This window comes from Hemiscyllium ocellatum, chromosome 32 (assembly GCF_020745735.1).
Source record: "Hemiscyllium ocellatum isolate sHemOce1 chromosome 32, sHemOce1.pat.X.cur, whole genome shotgun sequence".
NCBI lineage: Eukaryota > Metazoa > Chordata > Chondrichthyes > Orectolobiformes > Hemiscylliidae > Hemiscyllium > Hemiscyllium ocellatum.
The window spans coordinates 7,330,363-7,344,199 of NC_083432.1; the positions used below are offsets into that span (position 1 = coordinate 7,330,363).

Below are 13,837 nucleotides of genomic sequence, written 5' to 3' on the forward strand. Positions count from 1 at the left end.
ATAGCAGTAGCAAAAACTCCCCCAAGGACATTGGTTCCAGTCTGGTTCAGATGTAGACTGTCTATTTTGTGGTAGTCCCACGTTCCCCAGAACCGGTCCCAATGTCCAACAAATCGGAACCCCTCCCTCCTACACCAGCCCACAAGCCATGTGTTCATTCTGCCTCTTTTTACATTTCTACGGTGGCTAGCACGTGACACTGATAGTAATCCCGAGATCACTACCTTTGAGGTCTTCCACTTTAATTTCTCTCCTAGCTCCCTGAATTCTTCTTTCAGGACCTTTTATGTGGCAACTTGTCAAATGCCTTCTGGAAAGGTAGGAGTAGGATAACAATATAAATAGTTTATGTGTAGAGTGAAACACTAGGGGAGAGGTTTGGCATTAGAATCATAAAGATCTATAGCAAAGGAAAAGGCCTTTCAGCCCATCACATCTGGCTGGTCAAAACAACCACTTATCTATTCTAATCCTATTTTCCAGCACTTGGCCCAGAGAGATTAATAGCTATCAGGCTAATTGTTAAACTGCATCACCAACAATGTCAGATGATGTGACGTCACATACAGCTGAAAACTATGAAAGATTCTGATGAAGTCCATGGCACAGTGGGCTGCACAGCGGCACCATGGTTAGCACTACTGCCTCACAGCACCAGCGACCTGGGTTCAATTCCCGCCTCAGGTGACTCTCTATATGGAGATTCTTCCCATGTCTGCATGGGTTTCCTCCGGATGCTGTAGTTTCCTCCCGCAATCCAAAAATGCTAAATTGCCTGTAGTGTTAGGTGAACGGGTAAATGTAGGGGAATGGGTCTGGGTGGGTTGCGCATCAGCGGATCGGTGTGGAATTGTTGGGCCAAAGGGCCTGTTTCCACACTGTAAGTAATCTAATGGGTCAGGGTGGGATACTCTTCGGAGATTTGGTGTGGACTTATTCTACACTGTAGGGATTCTATGATAGATTTATTCAGAGCCAATATTGGGAGCAAATGACCCTCTCATCAGACATTATCAGTTTCCTTATCACTTCTCAGTTTTAAAGGAGTATGACTGTCCCCAAAGTTATTCAGTTTGTCCACAAAATAAATACTCTGAGATTTCAATACACTTTCAGGATTCACATTGGGGGTAAGTACATAGCAAACTTGAAGTACACTGACTGATGACACAACAATACTTGCAGTATCAGAAAAGCCTGTGAAAATATCATTGATCAAGTGAAATCTATAAGTTTAGAATATGGATTGAGTCTGAACACCAAAAAGATAAAAACTGGTGGAAGTTAGAATGAAAACTGAAGAAGAAACAGGAAGCAGGAGTGGAGATTGAACAATATCACACTCGATCAACTCAGTACATTTGTCTGCTCAGAATGGATGATCACAAAAGCTGGCCGACATGGCTCAGAAGTTGGAAGAAGGATGTCGATAGCCAGATTTATCTTTGTGAAGATGAAGGATATGCTAATGAGAAGAAAACTTGAATTTGTGACTAGGTAAAAAAAACCCCGCATAAGACGCTACATCCTATCCACTTTCCTGCAGCCTTGGAAACCTGGGCAATAATGAAAGTATTGGGGAAGGAAAGAGAAACCTTTGAAATATGGATACTGAGACATCTTCTCCGAATTCCTTAGACAGATCATTGATAAATAAAGAGATATTTGAAATTGCAAGAGTAAACAGAACTCTTATAACGTGACATCCACAAAAGAAAATGTCAGTATTTTGGCCATTTGATCAGAGCTGAAAAGCTATGAAGACCTCAGCTAGAAGACAAAGTGGAGGGCAGCAGGAAAAGGGGTCAATCTGGATGCAGTTGGTGACAGGGGCTCAGCTAGCTCAGTTGGCTGGCTGGCCATTTTGCCTTTTAGAGGAACACCAGAAGCATGGGTTCAATTCCCATACCAAGCCGTCCCCTGACCTGAAGCACGGTAATCCTCAGGTTAAGCCAATACCAGTCATCTTTCTATAATGAGATAGCAGCCCTATAGTCTGGTAGGACTATGGTGACTTGCTTTTACTTTTTTAAATTGGTGACAGATGTTATGGAGTGGTTACAGACAAGCTACAGTCTATATGGGAGGATGTGTGGAGACAGACAGGCACCATGGGAGCAGAGCTCCTGGAGTGAGTCACTACAAACAGCTGCAATGCTATTTACAAGATAGAGATTTTATATTTTATTTCATGGAAGTTGGGCATCTGAGTGGCTTGCTAGGTCAATTCAGAGGGCAATTAGAAGTCAACGACATTGCTGTGGGTCTGGAGTCATATGTAGGCCAGACCAGGTAAGGATGGCAGATTTCCTTCCCTAAAGGATACAAAATGTTTTTACAACAATGCAGTAGTTTCATGGTCGCCATTACTGAAGCTTTCAATTCAAATTTATTCATTGAATGTTATTTTTCCTCCAGCTACCATGAGTCTGTGTCTCTGGAATACAAGTTTGGTGATAATACCCACTACCTCTATGTAGATTAGATTATTTACAGTGTGGAAACGGGTCTTTCGGCCCAACAAGTCCATACCAACACACAAACATTCCCCTATATTTACCCCTTCACCTAACACTACGGGCAATTTAGCATGGCCAATTCACCTGACCTGCACGCATTTTTGGACTGTGGGAGGCAGTAGTGCCTCCATTACTCTACATTTCCCCCTGACTAATGCACCTAAGGGCGATTTAGCATGGCCAGTTCACCTAACTGGCACATCTTTGGATTGTCGGAGGAAACCGGAGCAAACCCTCGCAGAAACGGGGAGAATGTGCAAACTTCACACCAATATCGCCTGAGGCAGGAATCATACACGGGTCCCTGGTGCTGTGAGGCAGCAGTGCTAACCACTGAGACAACGCGTTGCCCCGATTTTTAAAAAAAACCTCATTATTTCAATTCGGCAATGGGATGTGAGCAACGTTGACATTGGCCAACGCTCATTATCCATCCTTAAATGCCCTGGAGAAGATTGCGGTAAACTGTTTTCTTGAACTGCTGTGTTCTGGTTGGTGTAGGAAGACCCACAACCCACAGCATTTAGGGTGAGAATTGCAGGATTTTGACCAAGAATCACTGAAGAAACAGCAAGATATTTCCAAATCAATGGCTTGGTGAATGGCTTGGAGGGGAACTTATAGGTGATAATGTTTCCATGTATCTGCTGCCCTTGTCCTTCTAGATGGTAAAGGTCATGGGTTTGGAAGCCTTGTTGCAATGCATTTCTGCCACTGTGGGCTTGGGTGGGGGCAGTAAATGTCGAAGTTGTTCGATGTGGGACCAACAAATTGGGCTACTTTGTCCTAGCTGGTGTCAAGCTGCTTGAGTTGTATTGAAAGTGCATCATCCAGGCAAGTGGGGAATATTTCACCAGACTGCTAGTTTATGCCTTGTTGGTGATGGGCAAGCTTTGGTAAATTAAGAGGTGAATTATTCACTGCAGGATTCCTAGCCACTGACCTGCTCTTGAGGCCATTGTACTTATATGGCTAGTTCAGTCCAATTTCTATTCAATTGAATATGTGTACTGTCAATGTCACATTTCAGTAACACTTCTATTAACATTTGGTTAATAGTTAATTTTTTTTGTAGACTATGAGACATGTATAAATGTTCTTGATTACTTTTCAATATTTATTGAAGATTCCTTGGCTTCTTGCATGTTCTTACTCTATAAACAGTCTAAATGCAGATTATTCACCAGTTCCTGCTGTTAATATGTAAGTATTTCTTTTCATTAATTTCAAAAACACTTTAATAAGAATATTTCAGTTAATTGTTTTCTGTTTCTTTGATAAATTAATGAATTATCAGTGTCTAAAATCTTTTGAAATGTCTGATTTGATATATATTTCATCACAAATGTCTGTTATCACTTCTAACCCTGTTTTTCCAAGGGTTTTTAGATGTTCTGGTGCTACTTTTCCAATGCATAGAGCTTTTCCTGCATATCAATTTCAAAGGATTCTTTACCTTTGATATCATAAATGGTGTGAATAATCAATAAATTCTTATTTGTTTATGACAGCACAGTTTACCGCTCTCTTCTATTGAAGATATGTCAGCCGTAGTCATCGTAGTAATGCTGTGTGTGCTTAGGATTCCTTTCCTTGATTGAAAGTGAAATCAAAAGACTGGTTCATGTCTCTTTGTTCTGAAGTGAAATTTCAGGTAACCATCTGACAACCATCTCCTCCTTCTAAAGATGAGCGAAATATGAATAGGAACACAGATATTTTTTGAAATTACTTCTGGGCTATCACTTAGGGATCAGATTTATACCCTGGCCAATTAAACCAACAAAGTCCTCCTCACTGAGATCTGGGGATCTGAGCCAAAATGGAGAGAGTTGTGCTGAAAATGTGTTGCTGGAAAAGCGCAGCAGGTCAGGCAGCATCCAAGGAACAGGAAATTCGACGTTTCGGGCATAAGCCCTTCATCAGGAGAGAGTTGTCCCAATTACTAGTTGTGCACCAGCCTAATATCCATTAGCCAATGTTCCAGACCCGTCACCCCATTGGCAGGAAAGACCCAGCAGAGATGGTAGGTAGCACTGTGGTGTACTGTTGGGAGGCTGTGACCTACAAAGTCCTCAACATTTTCACCAGACCTCATGAAGTTTCCTAGCATCATGTCAAACTGATTACCATCTCCTGGACTTCCTGAGCTGAATCAATGCTCCTCCATTGGAAGTAACACTGCAAATGGCAAAGACACTGTGTAATCTGATGGGAGACTTCAATACCCTTCACCAAGACATGGTAGCACCACTATGGATGGAGTCCTAAAGGACATAGCTGCCAGATTGGACATGGAGCCGGAGACCAACAAGGTGGAAAAACCCAACTTAACCATGTCCTCACCAATCGAGCTGTTGCAGAAGCATCTGTTCATGATAGTACTGGTAGGATTAACCACTGCACATTGTGGAGGTAAGTCCCATGTGAGGAAAAGATATAGAAGAGGATGAGCAAATGCTAGCTGAAGAGGTTAAATAGGTCCTGCATTGCTGCAATTGCTTGGGAAGATCGGGAACTTGGATCTTGTGGAAGGCAGCCATCTCTTTTTGAGCTCAGAGCCCAGCTTGATGGGGAGAGCTTGAGTATGTTGGGCCAATTCGTGCTGTCAACAAGAAGAAGGAGAGGCAAACACTTTGAAAAGCAGAATTTCTCAATGGGCTTGACAGTCAGCAAATACTTCCCCAACTCTGAGTCCAGAATCGGGGCACACTGTCTCAGAATAAGGAGCCCGTTTAAGACTGAGAAAGAGTTAAATCTCATCACTTGGAGCACTATGCAAGCTTCATGGCCAACATGGATTCTATCTGATTTATTTATTGTCATATGTATTTATAACAAATACAGTGAAAAGTGTTGTTTAGTGTCGCCACTCTGGCACTACCTTAAAAAGCAGAAAATAAACCAGAACACAGAATATAAATACTGAAAATAAAACAATGAAGTTCACCTTATACTCTTAACTCAATAAAGTTAGCTGATCTCTGGAACAGCACATGCTTCTAGTTCAGTCCTGCCCCAATGTCTCAAGTCCCTGCCGCTAAACTGACCACACTGCTATAACCATGCTCAGCCACACCGCTGCCACTGGAACAAAGAGTCGGTATTCTCCAGTGCCATCTCACCTGCTGCTGCCTCCATGAGTTGATGGGGAACCAACCTTGCTAGTGCAGTCACCACTTGTTCTATAAGATCCTGAGCTGGGACCACTCTCATTGCCGTCGCTGCCTCTGCCACAAGGGGCCTGGGCTCACTCATGGACCTACAGCCTTGGCTCAGCTTGCAACTCCTGACCAGGGGATTAAGCCTGGGACCTGCTGGTTGCTCGCTGGGAGATCTTGGGCTGGGTTGGAGACACGTCTGCCTCATACTGCTGCCACCAGATTCTTCCCTTTCAATGTTAACTCGATCTTGCTGCTCTGTGGGCTTACACTGCCATTTGTATGTCAAGGGAGTGAAGTAATGAGGTGATAAGGCAGTGTGGTGACTTTATTGAACAGTATAGCAGGTTCAGTAAGGCATCTCACCTGCTCTTGATGCAATTTCCATGTCCATATTTCCACACTGACAGTCAACTTTGAATTCACACCATGGCTGACGTGTTTCAGGAGATTAGATAGAAATTTTAGAGCCGGTGATTAGAGAAAGAAATATTGTATGTATATAGCAATGTTCATGATCTTAAAGTACTTCACAGCCAATTAAGTACATCTGAATCACAGTCTTTGTGTAACGGCAGAAATATTAGAGTCTGAGAGTTGTGCAATGTGTGGAAGCTGGAGCTGGAGTAGGCAGTTTGACCCCTTGAGTCTGCTCTGCCATTCAGTCAGGTCATGGTTGATTTAATTTCACTTTCCCACCTCTTTCCTTTAACGCTGGATTCTCTTCCTAATTAACACACTCTCTAATCCAGCCTTGATAAACAAGCTTCTCTTGCTCTTTATGAATTCCAAAGGTAAAAGGCACTCTGAGACAGGAAATTCCTCCCCATCACCATGTGCCCCTCAGCTTGAAATTCTCTCATGAGGGAAACATCCTTTCCAGCTTGTCACAAATAAGATCACTTCCTATTCTTATAAATGGTGTGAATATAACCTGCTCAACCCTTCCTCAGAAGACAACCCTTCCAATGCAAACATCTCCTTCCTTATGCGAGGAAACTGTGACCTCCCTAATGCTCAGTACTGTTGTGGAATGATATCCCCAGCCCCCTTGCAATAAATACTAACAATCTATTTGTATTCTAAACTACTTGCTATATCTATATGCTAGCTTTTTGTGATTCACGAACAAGGATACCCACATGTCTGCAGCATTTTGCAATCTCTAGATATTTTTCTATTCTTTCTGCCAAAGTGAACCATGTCATAGCTCCCCATTGTATTCCATATATCACATCTTTGCCCAGTTACTTATCCTTTCCATACGTCAGGTGAATTGGTCATGCTAAATTCCCCATAGTGTTAGGTTCGTTAGTCAAGAGTAAATAGAGGGTAGGGGAATTGGTCTGGGTTGATTATTCTTTGGAGGGTTGATGTGGATTTGTTGGGCCAAAGAGCCTGTATCCACACTGTAAGGAATCTAATTCTTTGAAGAGGTGACAAGTAGGTTAGACCAGGGAAACCCAATGGATGTGGTCTATCTAGACTTCCAAAAGGCCTTTGATAAGGTGCCACACGGGAGGCTGCTGAGCAAGGTGAGGACCCATGGTGTTCGAGATGAGCTACTGGTATGGATTGAGGATTGGCTGTCTGACAGAAGGCAGAGAGTTGGGATAAAAGGTTCTTTTTCGGAATGGCAGCCGGTGACAAGCAGTGTTCCTCAGGGTCAGGGGTCGCAGCTGTTCACGTTATATATTAATGATCTGGATGAAGGGACTGGGGGCATTCTAGTGAAGTTTGTTGATGATACGAAGTTAGGTGGACAGGCAGGTAGTACTGAGGAAGTGGGGAGGCTACAGAAGCATCTAGACAGTTTGGGAGAGTGGTCCAGGAAATGGCTGATGGAATTCAATGTGAGCAAATGCGAGGTCTTGTACTTTGGAAAAAAGAATGCAAGCATGGACTACTTTCTAAACGGTGAGAAAATTCGTAAAGCCAAAGTACAAAGGGATCTGGGAGTGCTAATCGAGGATTCTGTAAAGGTAAACATGCGGGTTGAGTCCATGATTAAGAAAGCGAATGCAATGTTGTCATTTATCTCAAGAGGGTTGGAATATAAAAGCACCGTTGTGCTACTGCGACTTTATAAAGCTCTGGTTAGGCCCCGTTTGGAGTACTGTGTCCAGTTTTGGTCCCCACATCTCAGGAAGGACACTCTGGCACTGGAGTGTGTCCAGCGGAGATTCACACGGATGATCTCTGGAATGGTAGGTCTAGCATACGAGGAACGACCGAAGATCCTGGGATTGTATTCATTGGAGTTTAGAAGATGAAGGGGAGATCTAATAGACACTGACAAGATAAGACATGGCTTGGAAAGGGTGGACGCTAGGAAATTGTTTCCATTAGGCGAGGAGACTAGGACCTGTGGGCACAGCCTTAGAATTAGAGGGGGTAAATTCAGAACAGAAATGCAGAGACATTTCTTCAGCCAGAGAGTGGTGGGCCTGTGGAATTCATTGCCACAGAGTGCAGTGGAGGCCGGGACGTGAAATGTCTTCAAGGCAGAGATTGAAAAATTCTTGATGTCACAAAGAATTAAGGGCTACAGGGAGAATGCGGGTAAGTGGTGTTGAAATGCCCATCAGCTATGATTGAATGGCAGAGTGGACTCGATGGGCCGAATGGCCTTACTTCCACTCCTATGTCTTATGGTCTTAATCTATATAGACTGTGTATTCAGACTGTGCATCTTCCTTGCAACTTTTTTTCCTCTCTATCTTTACATGATCAGCAAGTTTGGCTAAAATGCAACCAAACCGTTCTTCCGTGCAGGGAATATAGATAATAAATTGTCCAGGCTCCAGCACTGACCGCTGTGGTACACCACTAAATGGAACATAGAACACAGAACAGTACAACACAGGAACAGGCCTTTCAGCCCACTGTGTCTATGCTGACCATTGCACCATTCTAAACTAATGCCATCTGCCTGCACGGGGTCTGTATCCCTCCTTTCACTGCCTGTTCATGCTTCTGTCTAAGTTGCTCCTAAACGTTGCTATCATCTCTGCTTATACCACTTCCCCTGACAGCTCTTTCTAGGCACCGACCACTTTTCCCCTCTCACCTTAAGCCTATGCCTCCTAATATTTGACCCTTCCACCCTAAGAAAAAGACTCTGACTATCCATTCTATCAATGTCTCTCATAATGTTATATACATCTGTCAGCCTCCAATACTCTAGTGAAAATAGTCCAAATTTATCCAACTTCTCCTTAGAGCTAATAAACTCCAATCCAGGCAGTATCCTGGTAAACCTCTTGCACCCTATGTAAAGTCTCCACGTCCTTCTAATAATGTGTGAAATAACTCCACAGACACCAGTACCCCGTCATCACGTCCCCCTTTATTTACACATGCATGGTATTTGACACACATCAAGCTTCCTCAGAGTCAGCTCTCAGAGTGAACAGAACCTCTGACACTCCTGTTTTTCTCTGTCAGCCAGGACTCCCTGATTGAGCTGCTGAGCTGGCCCAATCAGGGAACTCCTATTCTATGAAGTTGACCTGGCTGACCTTGTTGCAATCACTATAGTGTGGTGACCAGAAGTGCACACGATACTCCAAATATGGTCTAGCTAAAGTTTTATACAGCTGCAACATGACTTGCAAACTTATATACTCAATATCCTGACTGATGAAAGGATGCATGCCTTATGCCTTCTTTATCACTTCATCCATTTGTTTTGTCACTTTCAGGGAGTTATGGGCTTGTTCTTCAAGATCCCTCTGTATATTAATACTCCTAAAGGTCATGCTATTTACTGTACACCTTCCTCTTGCATTTGACCTCCAAAAATGCATCACCTCATTCTTGTTTAGATTAACTCCATCTGCCATTTCCCTACCTAACTTTCCAACTGCTCCATATTCTGCTGTATCCTTTGATAACCTTACCCACTATGCATAACTCCACCAATTTTCTTGTCACCTGAAAACTTACTAATCAATCTACATTTTCATCTAAATCATTTATATGCATTGCAAACAACAGAGGTCCCAGTACTGATCTTTGTGCAACAGCTCCTTGAAAGTGGAGTCACAGGTAGATAGGATAGTGAAGAAGGTGTTTGGTACGCTTTCCTTTATTGGTCAGAGCATTGAGTATAGGAATTGGGAGGTCATGTTGTGGCTGTACAGGGCATTGGTTAGGCCACTTTTGAAATATTGTGTGCAGTCCTGGTCTTCTTCCTATAGGAAGGATGTTGTGAAACTTGAAAGGGTTCAGAAAAGCTTTACAAGATGTTGCCAGTGTTGGAGGGTTTGAGCTATAGGAAGAGGCTGAATAGGCTGGGGCATTTTCCCTGGAGTATCGGAGGCTGAAGGGTGACCTTATAGAGCTTTATAAAATCATGAGGGGCATGGATACGATAAATAGGCAAGGTCTTTTCCCTGGTGTGGGGGAGTCCAGAACTACAAGGCATAGGTTTAGGGTGAGGGGGAGCAATTTAAAAGGAACCTAAGGGGCAACTTTTTCATGCAGAGGGTGATGAGTATATGAAATGAGCTGCCAGAAGAAGTGTTGGATGCTGGTACAATTGCAGCATTTAAAAGGCATCTGGATGGGTATATGAATAGGAAAGGTTTAGATAGTATGGACCAAGTGCTGGCAAATACGACTAGATTAATTTAAGATAACTGGTCGGCATGGACAAGTTGGATTGAAGGGTCTGTTTCCATGCTGTACATCTCTGGTCACCTCCTGTCAGAAAACAGCCTTCCACAACTACTCTCTGCAGCTCATTCCATATGCATACCACCCTCTGTGTAAAAATTTAGCCCCTCAGGTTCCTTTTTATTCTTTTCCCTCAAATCTTAAACTCTAGTCCACGGTTGCCCAACCCTGGGAAAAAGACTGAGTGCATCCACCCTATCCATGCCTCTCATGATCCTATACATATCTATAGGATCCCCCCTCAGTCTCCTATGCTCCAAAGAAAAAAGTCCAACTTGTCCATCCTTTCCCTGTAACTCAGACCCTTGAGTCCTGGCAACATCCTTGTAACTTCTGTAAGTTTTAAGATGGTTATAGATAAGGATAAGACTGGCCCTTAGGTCAAAGTGCTAATTTTGGAAGGCTAGTTACAACAGTATTAGGCTACAATTGGAGAAATTCAACTGGGGGCAGCTGTTTGAGGGTAGAGTCATATCTGACACGTAGGAGGCCAGTGGCTCAAGATCGGCATGTGTTTATGAGGATGAAAAACAAGATCAAGGAGTCTCGGATGCCAAGAGATGTTGGAAGACTAGTCAAAAAGAGAAAGGAAGCATATGTAAGTTTTAGGAAATGAAAATCAGACAAGGTCTTTGGGGATTATAAAGGAAGCAGAAAAAAAAACTTAAACAATAAATTACGAGGGTTAGAAAGAGCCATGAAATGTCCCTAGTGAGTAGGATTAAAAGGAAAGGGTAGATCCACTCAAGGAGAAAGGAGAGAATTTGTGTGTGGAGACAGAGGAAGTGGATGAGATTCTTAATGTGACCTTCACATTGGTATTCAACAAGGAGAAGGACATGGGTGGTGGTAAGCTTAAAGCAGACTGTGTTGATGTTCTGAGTCATGTTTATATTAAGGAGAAGGAGGTATTGGGTGTCTTTAAAAACATTCAGATAGATAAGTTCCTAGCATCTGATAGGTTCTATCCCAAGGTATTGAAGGAGGGAAAGGAGAAGATTGCTGAAGCGCTGACAGAGATTTTTGTATCCTCTTTAACTACAGACAAGGTCCCTGAAGACTGGAGAATAGCCAATGTTGTTCCTCTGGTTAAGAAGGACAACAAGGAAAATCCATGAAATTATTGGCCGTTGAGCCTTACATTAGTAGCAGGTAAATTATTGAAGAAGATTCCTTGGGACAGGATTTGCTTGCATTTGCATAAGAATGGAAATATTAGGGTTAGTCAGCAGGGGAGATCTTCACTCACAAGGTTGATTTGAGTTTTTTGAGGAAGTGACAAATGTGATTGATGAGGAAAAGGCAGTGGATGTTGTCAACTGTGTTGTTTTTATATCTTTCCATGATCTGCTTCTCTATCTGTTGCTCTATCTCCCACTGGCTATTGGGAAGCCTATAGTGTAACCCCATCATAGTGACTGTACCATTCTTCCTGAGTTCTGCCAGTATTGCCTCATTGGATGAGCCCTCCAATATATACAGTCGTGATATTCTCCGTAATCAGTAATGCAACTCCTACAGCTCTTTTACATCTCTCTCTATCATACCTGAAACATCAGGAATGTTGAACTGCCAGTTCTGCCCTTCTCTCAACCAAGTTTCTGTAATGGTTACAGATTGCCAAGTTGAAGATTTTAGAATATTATCTGTCAACAGTTCCAACATTTTAGGTCAGACTCGCTGCTCCTGATCCTTCTCATTGGCATTAATCAAGCTACTGATACAATGAGAGGAAGGATGTCCGTTACAATGTACTTAATAGCTAGTTATATTTCAATTCAGATACATGGTTGCCCCTTGTGAGACACAGGATCAATGTAAAAGTATGCACATATTACTACTTTGGTCAAAAGCTGTTAGCACACATAACAATCAATTAAGAATGTTCTGCAACTCTGGTTAGTTCCTCTTAGAAACAACCCTTCTATCTTGATTAACGGAACTTATCTTGTGGTGTCAGTTAACCCTTTCAAGTGCCAATTGTCTTATATAAGACAAAATAACTTTATTCTCTGTTCTCTGTTAGGTAGTGAATCCACTAATCATACAAACATATTACAAATTTAAAAATCACACAACACCAGGTTATAGTCCAACAGGTTTAATTGGAAGCACACTAGCTTTCGGATGCTCCTTCATCAGGTGATTGTGGAGGGCTCGATCGTAACACAGAATTTATAGCAAAAATTTGCAGTGTGATGTAACTGAAATTATACATTGAAAAATTGATTGTTCAGCTTTTCATCTGTTAGAATACAGTGATAGTTTCACTTCTTTCATGTGTAAAACACAAAAGCGTGAAAGAAATGAAACCATCACTGTATTCTAACAGATGAAAGGCTTAACAGACAATCAATTTTTCAATGTATAATTGGACTATAACCTGGTGTTGTGTGATTTTTAACTTTGTACACCCCAATCCAACACTGGCATCTCCAAAACATATTATAGTATCGCCAAAAAACGTGATTCTTTATTATCCAGTGTCACAAATTTGATTCATCCAATCAATATGAAGATTAAAGTCTTCCATCTTGTTGCAGTCTTTTCTTACAATTCTTACAAGTCTCTTGATTTTTCAGGGCAGCACAGTGACACAGTGGGTTAGCACTGTTGCCTCATGCAGTGCCAGGAGCCTGGGTATGATTCCAGGTGACTGTGTGTAGTTTGCATATTCTCGCCTTGTCTCCAAGTGCTCCAGTTTCCTCCTACAGTCCCAAGATGTGAAGCTTAGGTGGATTGGCCATGCTAAAGTAGCCTGTCATGTCCATAGATATACAGGCTATGTGGATTAGCCAAGGTAAATGTGAGGTTACAGGGACAGGGTAGCTTACACTTTGGAGGGTCAGTACAGACTTGATAGGCCAAATGGTCTGTATCTGCCCAGTTCTGTTGCGCCCCAACCTGCCTGGAATGAAGACATGGCAGGCTGGTCCTCTTATAACAAGTTGGCCTGTTGAATTCAGATGTTGCCTAGCTCCTCCTCCACAAGAATCCTTCCTTAGTTTACCTGAAACCTGTTAACATATATTAACCCTTTTAGACTGAGATGAATCTATAATTAATATACTTTTCCTGTGGTGTTGTCCCCAGATTTGAATGCAGCACACCAGATGTGGGACAAACCAATGCCCAGTAAACCAACCATGATCTTTATTAAGGGAGGGTTCTTGTGGTGGAGTGGTTATGTCCCTGCCTCTGAAATGCAAGGTTCCATTTGCTTTATAGGTGTCACAATGCATCTGAATGGGTTGATTAAAAATCATCTCTTTTTAAGGTTTTCATTAAAACAGACTGCAGTTCACCTGAATGCACAGTTCCTGTGGTATCACTACACCGTTTCTGGGATTTCAGTTCCTGAGCTGACTGGCAATTCAGCAAGTGAAGTACAACAGGAGGCAGTCTCTGTTTCCCATCGCCAGTTGGTTTCAATAACATTCTTGGTATTTTTGTTCACTGATGTGTGAGAGTGTCACT

General features: G+C 42.5%; 1 protein-coding gene across 1 annotated transcript in view; it reads left to right on the forward strand.

Annotated features, from left to right (window-relative positions):
* Positions 1 to 13,837, forward strand: part of LOC132830739 (parathyroid hormone/parathyroid hormone-related peptide receptor-like) — a 146,233-nt gene that overhangs the window by 15,212 nt on the left and 117,184 nt on the right. The gene's annotated exons all lie outside the window — the stretch shown is intronic.